The sequence below is a fragment of the Jaculus jaculus genome, chromosome 2 (genome assembly GCF_020740685.1).
Source record: "Jaculus jaculus isolate mJacJac1 chromosome 2, mJacJac1.mat.Y.cur, whole genome shotgun sequence".
In the NCBI taxonomy this organism is placed as follows: domain Eukaryota; kingdom Metazoa; phylum Chordata; class Mammalia; order Rodentia; family Dipodidae; genus Jaculus; species Jaculus jaculus.
Window position 1 is genome coordinate 173,895,084 of NC_059103.1, and position 10,001 is coordinate 173,905,084.

Here is a 10,001-nt window from a genome sequence, read left to right on the forward strand (position 1 = left end):
CCAGGCTGTGCCACAGAGCTTTTCATAGAACTTGAATCTGTCTGGGCAGTCTTCCCAGCCCAGGCTTCCCATGCAGACAAGGTTCACCAGAAAGCAATAGGCAGGACAGCCACAGTCCACTGCCCACTGGGGTAAAAGCCACTGGGCCGAGCGTCTCAGTATGTGGACTGTGGAATACAGCAGGCTGTGGTGGGGCATTCTTTACCCCACCCTGTCCCTGGCACCCAGGGGTATGTGCTGGGCAAGGCTGTTTGCCCTGAGAAACTGGGACCAGGCCAAGGGACACTCAGGCCAGCACAAACAGGGAACATGATCCTGCCTGTTCTGCCATCCACCAGTGGGAAGCTGTTTCCTTTCAGCTGGGGTTGATGGTTCCCAAGCTGCTGTGTACATCAGCCCACTTAGCAGCCAGGGAAGGAGGAAGCTCATGAGAAGGCCTGACCTTGCGCATGAAACCCCGCATCTGAGAAGCATTACTCAAGTCAGAATTATGGGCTGGAGAGATGGTTCAGTGATTAAAGGTGCTTGTTCCCAAAGCCTGTCAGTCCAGAGTCAATTCCCCATTGCTCATGTAAAGCCAGATGCACAAAGTGGTGCATGCATCTGGAGTATGTTTACAGTGGTAAGAGGCCCTGGGGTTCACTCTATCTCTCTTTATGTCTTGGATAAATAAAAAAATCAAGGGCTGAAGAGATGGCTTAGCAGTTAAGGTACTTGCCTGTGAAGCATAAACACTGAGGTTCAACTCTCTAATACCCACATAAGCCAGATGTACACTCTAGCCACTGGAGGACATTTGCAACGGCTAGAGCCCCTAGAGTGTCCTTCTCTTTCTCTCTCTCTCTTAAAAAAAATCAAGTCAGGGCTGGGCATGTTAGCACACGCCTTTAATCCCAGCACTCAGGAGGCAGAGGTAGGAGGATCGCCATGAGTTCAAGTCAGCCTGGGCTAGAGTGAGACCCTGCTTCAAAAAACTAAAAAAAAAAAAAAAAAAAAAATCAAGTCAGAATCATGTGATCACTTCACCAAACCTGGCCCCATAGGATGTTTTTAAAATATCATCATGGTTTGACTGGGGAGATGGCTTGGTAAGTAAAAGACACCTTGTCACTTTTCCCAAAGGATTCTGTATGCACCACCCACCAAGCTATACCAGCCCAGTTACCCAGGTTAGCATGAAAACTTTAGCTGAAGGGTTAGTCATGAGACCTAGGGGGTGTAACGTCTGCTGCTATCTGACTGAATATACTATGCTCATCAAACTGCCCAGTAAGCACTTCTCTTCTTAATGTTCATACCCATATATTAATGCCACTCTCACTTTTGGTTGAGAACCTTCTTTGATCAGAGGGCAGTGATCTTAGGATGACTCAGAAGGCATCATGGTGCTGGGAAGAAGTGACAGAGGAGTGCTCAGCACTGCAATATCTCTATCACACCTTCCAAGGCTCAGGGTCCATTGCGGAAGAGGTGGCAGAAAGAATGTAAGAGCCAAAGGAAGGGTAGGACTCCTTACAACGTGCTCCTCCAGACACAAAATGGCCTGTATATCCATGACCTCACAGTGCCTGACACTACCTACACAAGACCATCATAAGAGGAGGAAAAGATGATGACATCAAAATAAAAGAGAGACTGATTGAGAGGAGATGGGCATATGATGGAGAATGGAGTTTCAAAGGGGAAAGTGGGGGGAGGGAGGGTATTACCATGGAATATTATTTATAATCATGGAAGTTGTTAATAAAAAAATTAGAACTAGAAAAAACAAACTTTAGTTGATCCCCAGGAGTGTTCTGAAGCTGGGATATATCCCCGCACTAGCATGAAGACCTGAGCTCAATCCCCTGCGCTCACAGACAAACCAGACACAGTTTATAATCCCAGTATTGGGGCGGTAGAGAAAGGAAGATCCCTGGGTCTTGCTGGCCTCTTGTTTAGAAAACTTGGGGAGCTCTTGGGGAGCTCTGGGTTGTTTTAAAATATATATGTCACCTTGTATGTATATATGTGTATATGTATGTGTGTGTGTATGTGTGTATATATATATATATATAAATATATGGGAGAGAGAAAGAGAAAAAGAAAGAGCTTCCAGGGCTTCCTGCCACTGCAAACAAACTCCAGATGCACATGACACTCTGTGCATCTGGCTTTATGGGGACACTAGGGAATCAAATCTGAGCCCTTAGGCTTTGTAAGTAAGTGCCTTTAGCTATGGAGCCATCTCTCCAACCCTTTTTAAAAAATATTTTTATTTGTCCATTTATTTACATGAGCATTGGGAAATTCAGTCCATCAGGCTTTGCAAGTGAGCACCTTTTAATCACTGAGCCATCTCTCCAGTCCCAAGTTCCAGGAAGAGATTCTGTCTCAAAAAATAAAGTGAGCCAGGCATGGTGGCGCACGCCTTGAATCCCAGCACTTGGGAGGCAGAAGTAGGAGAATTGCCATGTGTTCAAGGCCACCCTGAGATGACAGAGTTAATTCCAGGTCAGCCTGGACCAGAGTGAGACCCTACCTCAAAAAACCAAAAAATAAAATAAAATAAAGTGGATGGGATGGAGAGATGGCTCAGCAGTTAAGACACTTGCCTGCAATGCCTAATGACCTGGGTTCAATTCCCCAGTGCCCACATAAGGCCAGATACACAAAGTGTGCATGCATCTAGAGTTCATTTGCAGTGGCTAGAGGCCCTGGAGCACCCATATTCATTCTTTCTCATTCTTTCTCTCTCTTCTTTTCTCCTTGTAAACAAATAAATAAACTATTAAAAAAATAAGGAGGGTTAGCCAGGCATGGTGGCACACGCCTTTAATCCCAGCACTCGGGAAGCAGAGGTTGGAGGATCACTGTGAGTTTGAGACTATCCTGAGACTACATAGTGAATTCCAGGTCAGCCTGGGCTAAAGAAAGATCCTACCTCAAAAATAATAATAATAATAATAATAATAATAATAATAATAATAATAATGGAACCAGCTAGATGTCCCTCAACTGATAAGTGGATAATGAAGACATGGCACATTTATACAATGGAGTTCTACTCAGCGGTAAAGAAAAATGAAGTTATGAAATGTGCAGAAAAATGGATGAATCTGGAAAGGATTATACTAAGTGAGGTAACCCAGGCCCAGAAAGCCAAGCGCCACATGTTCTCCCTCATATGTGGATCCTAGCTACAGATGATTGGGCTTCTGCGTGAGAAGGAAAAAACTCAGTAGCAGAGGCCAGTAAGGTAAAAAGGAGATATAAAGGGAAGAGAAAGGAAGGGAGGAGGGTACTTAATAGGTTGGTATTGTATATATGTAAGTAGAATGATTGAGATGGGGAGGTAATATGATGGAGAATGGAATTTCAAAGGGGAAAGCGGGGGGGGGGAGGGTATTACCATGGGATATTTTTTATAATCATGGAAAATGTTAATAAAAATTGAGAAAAAAAATAATAATGTGGAGATGGGCTATAGATATGGCTTAGCAGTTATGGTGCTTGCCTGCAAAGCCCACAGACCCAAGTTCAACTCTCCAAGACCCACGTAAGCCAGATGCACATTATAGCATATGTGTCTGGCTAGAATTTGTTTGCAGTGGCTAGAGGCCCTGGCATGCCCATTCTCTCCTTCCCTCTTTCCCTCAAATAAATAAATAAAAGTGAAAATAATTTAAAGGTTGAGAGGGATCAAGGAAGACAGTGTAAACCTCTGGCCTCCCCACACATCACACAAACACACATATATTTGTGCACTATAAAATGATACAGATGCCCTTTATGTTCTGTGTATTTTACTGGTTGCCTGTCTCCACCAACAAAGCGGTGTATATACAAGTATGTGCAACCATGCCTGGCTTTGGGTGAGTGGATGGTCTTGAGTGGTGGGGTACAATGGAAGAGCAGGGAAGCTGGGGCCCAGTTATACTGTCAAATGATGAAAGCCTGTGGCCTGGAGAGATGGCTTAGCGGTTAAGCACTTGCCTATGAAGCCTAAGGACCCCAGTTCGAGGCTCGATTCCCCAGGACCCACGTTAGCCAGATGCACAAGGGGGCGCACACGTCTAGAGTTCATTTGCAGTGGCTGGAGGCCCTGTTGGGCCCATTCTCTCTCTCTGCCTCTTTCTCTATCTGTCTGTCATTCTCAAATAAATAAAAATAAACAAAGAATATTTAAAAAAATGATGAAAGCCATTCGACTTGAAGTTCTGGCTCTGTCCTTAAGGGATGACCTTGCACTTTGAAGCACCTGGGCTTATGTGGAGATTTAAGGGGTTCTTGTAAATCAAGACTAATGGGCCTAAAATGGTACTATTATGAAGGTCTATCTTTACACACTGTCCTTAATCATATAATGTCTGTGATTACTATACATCGCCCTGAGTATTATCTTAATATCCTGCTTTCTGTATCCAGACCATGAATGAATCTGAGTTCCTCTGAGCCCACACTTAGAACCTACTGGAAAATCATACTCTATCACGCATGTCCAACCTGCAGCCCACGGACCACATGTGTCCCAGGATAGCTATGAATTCAGCTCCGCACATTTGTAGATGACAGTGTAATTTGCGATGGATGCGAATCTGATGACCTTCTGGTGATTCCACCATGACCGGGCTGGGCATTTTCTCCAAGTCATCCTTTTGGTTCATCCTTCCAGAAGCCTTGGAGGATGTGACATTTCCTCTCTTTGCCAATGAGACTGAGAGGTGATTTATCTTACACAGATCACCAGAAATAGAAAATAAAAGTATAATTGGACCCCTGGTTGTGTTGACTCCAAAGCCCTCACCCTTCCCAATCACCCATCCATTCAAACAATAAGGTTTGCCAGGTGCTGACCACTGTGATAGACCCCAGAGAGGCAGATGGCCAAGCCCTGGCCCTGGGCCTCACAGAATGTGCAGGGTAGAAGGTGGGGGGGAATAGCCAACTTCACAGAGGAGGGAAGCAAGTGGCTGGGGAGATGGGGAAGGGCTTTTCAGGAGCCCCGGGAGCTTGTGTGGAGGAAGGCAGGGCTGGGAGACAGTCTACGGGTGAGAGGGAGTCAGAAAACTGGACAGCAAAGGACAGGAGAGTCCTACCATCTGGCCAAGCCAGAACAGAAGAGCTCACAAACCATGCTGAGGTGCTCAGAAGCTATCCCATAGGCAAGGGGTCACTGACCTTCTATTTATTTATTTGACAGAGAAAGAGGATGTTGCAGTCCGGTTCGCATTGCTGGTAGAAATCACCCAACAAAGAGCAGCTTCTGCGAAAAAGAAATTTATTTTGGCTTACAGGCTCAAGGGGAAGCTCCACGATGGCAGGGAAAAACAATGGCATGAGCAGAGGGTGGACATCAACCCCTGGCCAACAGAAGGTGGACTACAGCAACAGGAGGGTGTGCCAAACACTGGCATGGGGAAACTGGCTATAAAGCCCATAAGCTCGCCCCCAACAATACACTCCCTCCAGGAGGCATTAATTCCCAAATCTCCATCAGCTGGGAACCTAGCATTCAGAACACCTAAGTTTACGGGGGACACCTGAATCAAACCACCACAGAGGGAGAGAGAGAATGGGCACACCAGGGTCTCCAGCCACTATAAACAAACTCCAGACGCATGAGCCTCCTTGTACATCTGGCTAATGTGGGTCCTGGGGACTCGAACCTGGATCCTTTGGCCTTGCAGGCAAACGTTTTAACTGCTAAGCCATCCCTCCAGCCCCCCCCCCCTTTTTTTGAGGAGATGTTTCACTGTGTAGCCCACGCTGGACTAAAATGCAGGATTCTCCTGCATCAGCCTCTGAGCAGTTGGGACTGTAAATGCATAGTGCCACCATGGCCTGCCTCTCCTATAAGACCTCACCAGCCATCTTTATTCTTCACACACAGAGCACCTATCAAGAGCCTTCCTGTAGGGCAGGAACCTTGGAAACAGGCTCTGATTTGATTCCCAGGGTAAGAATAGCTGACCCAGAGATGACTGGAGTGACCTGGGCAGGTGGGGAAGGAAGCAGGGTAAGGACAGGCACGCCCAGCCTCCCTCCTGGGGAAGTGGATTGCCCTGCAGGACAACAGCTGGGCAGCCTTGGTCACTTTGTCCCAAAGGACTCTGTGCCCCACCCACCAAGCTATATCAGTTCAGTTACTCAGATTCACATGGAAACTTTGTGGATCCCCAGGAGTGTTCTGATGCTGAAATATCCCCCAGAGAAGGCCAGAGCCAGGGCCTCTGGGCCCCACGTTCACCAGCCAGGACAGAATTCTAGACCAGGCTTGGTGGCGGGGGGGGGGGGGGGGGGAGGACAATTCCCCGGGGAGGAGCTCAGCTGTGAACAGTCAGCAGGCAGGCCTCCTGAGGTAGGGGGTTGGGTCCTCAAGGGGGTCTGGGTGGGCCACACAACATCCTGAGGTCTGATGAGCTCAGAGCTCTCTGGGAAGGAGTTTGGTTTTCGAGGCCCATCTGCTTCTTCAGGAGCTAGCCCTCCGCAGAGTTCCCTGGATTATTTCAGGACAGAACAAGCTGTGATTTCCTCTCATCGCCAAGTGCTAACACCCTACCCACCAAACACCGTACCCGCCAAATTCCCCCACCCATTTATACCCATAGCCCTTATGTGAGCTGGCGCACTACAGAGTCTTCTGTGGCCAGAGGGTCCCCTTTTGTGACACTGCCCTAAAGAAGTTGTCCCAGGTGACAAGGTCAGCTCTTTACCAGCCCTGCTAGAGTTAGTTACCTAAAACCATAGCTCTCCACCCTGACTACCGCCCTGCACCCCAAAATCAATCTCCAAAGAAACTAAACTATTCTTGCCTGGGCCCCAGCCCTGGCCTCATGGGTCAGCAACTCTGATGGTGAGGCCCAGGCACTGGGAGTGTCTTAACACCCCCCCCACACACACACACCCAGGAGACTCTAGTATGCAGCCTAGGTGCAAAACCAGTGACGTCAATTTTCCTTTATGAAAAATAAAAGTAGAATAGTTGGGAATGTGGAGGAGAGAGGTGATTGAAGGGGGAGCTAGAAGGTCTGATCCCAGTCTGATCTAAGAGAAAGGGGGAAAGGTAGAATAAGGAAGGGTGCGAGCAGAAAGAACGCAGGGCTGAGCAGCCCATGTAAGCGCTCCTCTGCTCCCCTAACCGCACCCAGGAATCCTGATCCTGACTTGAGGGTTCCAGGTGGCCTAGTCCTGGAAGTTGTCTGAAGGACTCATGGGAGGACAATGCCTAAGATCTCAGCTCTGGAACTTGTCCGAGAGCCCCACCAAACAGGTGTCCAGTTAGCCCCCACCCAGTGTCACGAGCCAGCTGTGCTTCTTACCAGCTGGACCCTGCTGGGGTGACATCTTGAGCAACACCAGTTTTCACCTAATCCAAACACACACACACACACACACACACACACACACACACACACACACACACCGGCACACACAGCTCCTCCCCAGGAAGGGCTTGCGTAAAGCTATTCTGCAGGGTGCAGGGCTGAGTGGCCTCGGTCACTCGGGCCCCAGGAGACTCAGCCTGCCGGGCTGTCTGTCCTGCCTGCCAGTCTGCAGCGGCACACAGGCACCCAGGTTAGCAATGAGAAAGAGCAGGGCACCCTTGAAGTTCAAAGCTGGCCTGGTTCTCCCAGCGAGGCCTGATGCCCACTGAGCAGAAATGGTTGTTTCACAAACCGACATCAGCCAAGGCAACAGTGACTTTGTGGTCATGTCTGACCTTAGTCAAAAATGTGAGCATGCGGGCTGGAGAGATGGCTTAGCGGTTAAACGCTTGCCTGTGAAGCCTAAGGACCCCGGTTCGAGGCTCGGTTCCCCAGGTCCCACGTTAGCCAGATGCACCAGGGGGCGCACGCGTCTGGAGTTCGTTTGCAGAGGCTGGAAGCCCTGGCGCGCCCATTCTCTCTCGCTCCCTCTGTCTTTCTCTCTGTGTCTGTCGCTCTCAAATAAATAAATAAAAAAGAAACCTGTTTAAAAATGTGAGCATGAGAACCAGGCGTGGTGGCACACACCTTTAAACCCAGCACTCGGGAGGCTGAGGTACGGGATCGCCATGAGTTCGAGGCCACCCTAAGACTACATAGTGAACTCCAGGTCAGCCTGAGCTAGAGTGATACGCTACCTAAAAATAATAATAATAATAAAATAAGATGCCCAACCACAGAATTTCTAATTGCCTTCAACCCAAAGCAGAGTCCTGCTTCCCGGAGCCATCTCTCAAAGCCCCTACCATAGCCCAAACCCTGTGATTCCTTTCTAGCATTCTCTTCCTTCCCCAGATGCCTCCGCTTTCCCATTCTCCTTCCCTGCAGCACGACAATCCTCGTGGCCTTGTGCTAAGGAGCACTGACAGTACATGTTTCGGATTACATTCTTTCAGATATCGTTTTTTCTGAATATATAGATAGATTTTGTTCTCTTAAAATTAGCAATCTCTTTTTTTTTTGTTCATTTTTATTTATTTATTTATTTGGGCACAACAGACACAGGGAGAAAGACAGATAGAGGGAGAGAGAGAGAATGGGTGCGCCAGGGCTTCCAGCCACTGCAAACGAACTCCAGACGTGTGCGCCCCCTTGTGCATCTGGCTAACGTGGGACCTGGGGAACCGAGCCTCGAACCGGGGTCCTTAGGCTTCACAGGCAAGCGCTTAACCGCTAAGCTATCTCTCCAGCTCTTTTTTTTTTTTTTTTTTTTTAGGCAGGAACTCACTCTAGCCCTGGCTAACCTGGAACTTACTCTGTAGACCCAGGCTGGCCTTGAACTCATGACAGTCCTCTTTCCTCGGCCTTCTGAGTGCTCAGATTGTAGGCTAGGAATACCATTTTTAAATTATTGTTTTAGATAGTGCACAAAATAAAGGGTTTTACTGGGACATATTCATTTTTGTATACATATACGCCATTGCCTTTTGTTCATATTTGTCCCCTAAGGAATATTATCATTTTAAATGTCTATATTTTTGCCATTATCAATTCACTAGTACCGCTTTCTTGTTGTGTGATGGTTGTGATGGAGGGCTCTTTTTTTTTTTTTTTTTTGCTTTCTTTGTGAGGTGCTGGGGGTAAAACCCATGAAGCTCACGCGCACTGGAAAGCACTCCACCCAAGCCCTGTGTGTTTCTTGCAAGCTCTCAGAGCAGCCATGGGTGCTGGCTGTCTGCAGCAAGTTCTGAGACGACCGCTTCCTTGCCAGGCACGGGGTGTGAGGAAGCAACAGGGCAGAGTGGAGGCACTGCAAGCATTCCCCACGGGGCAGGGCACCGAGCCCCTCAAGGGTGGCATGCAAGTGACCACAGATGTGGCACCAAGCTGCAGAGCTGGCCTCCGGAGAGGATTTTCGCTCCCACCCCTCACGATCCAGAGCAGGAACGAGGACCGGGCGTGCCTCTCAGTTACTGAGCGTCCATTGCAGGGAGACCATGCTGTGTGGGACAGCCGAGCTCAAGACCTTCTGGCTGATTTATGTTTCAGAGGAAGGTCTCTGGGGCAGAGAAGCCAGCAACCTTCAAAAACAGCAAGGTCACTTCAGCTCTGGTAGTTAAGTCAATCCAAGTGCATTAAATCAATACCAGGCTGTGGCCTTGGTCCAGCACAGGGCCTCTCTCTCACCTTCAGCCATATGCTCAGAACACCTAGGATCTGATGACGGAAGAAGTCTTGGTTCCATCATCTGGGGCACTGAGATTGTGGTTTTTTTTTTTTTTTTTGTCTTTTTGGTTTTTCGAGGTAGGGTCTCACTCTAGCCTAGGCTGGCCTGGAATTCACTATGGAGTCTCAGGGTGGCCTCGAACTCACAGTGATCTACCTACCTCTGCCTCCCGAGTACAGGGATTAAACGTGTGCACCACCACGCCCGGCATTTTTCTTTTTTTGAGACAGGGTCTTGCTATGTAGTTCATGCTATCCTTGAACTCTCAATCTTCTACCTCAGCCTCCTGACTGAGGGACTTCAGGTGTGTACCCACAGGCCCGGTGAGATTATGCATGTCCAACAAGCTTGCTGGTGAAGTCAATACT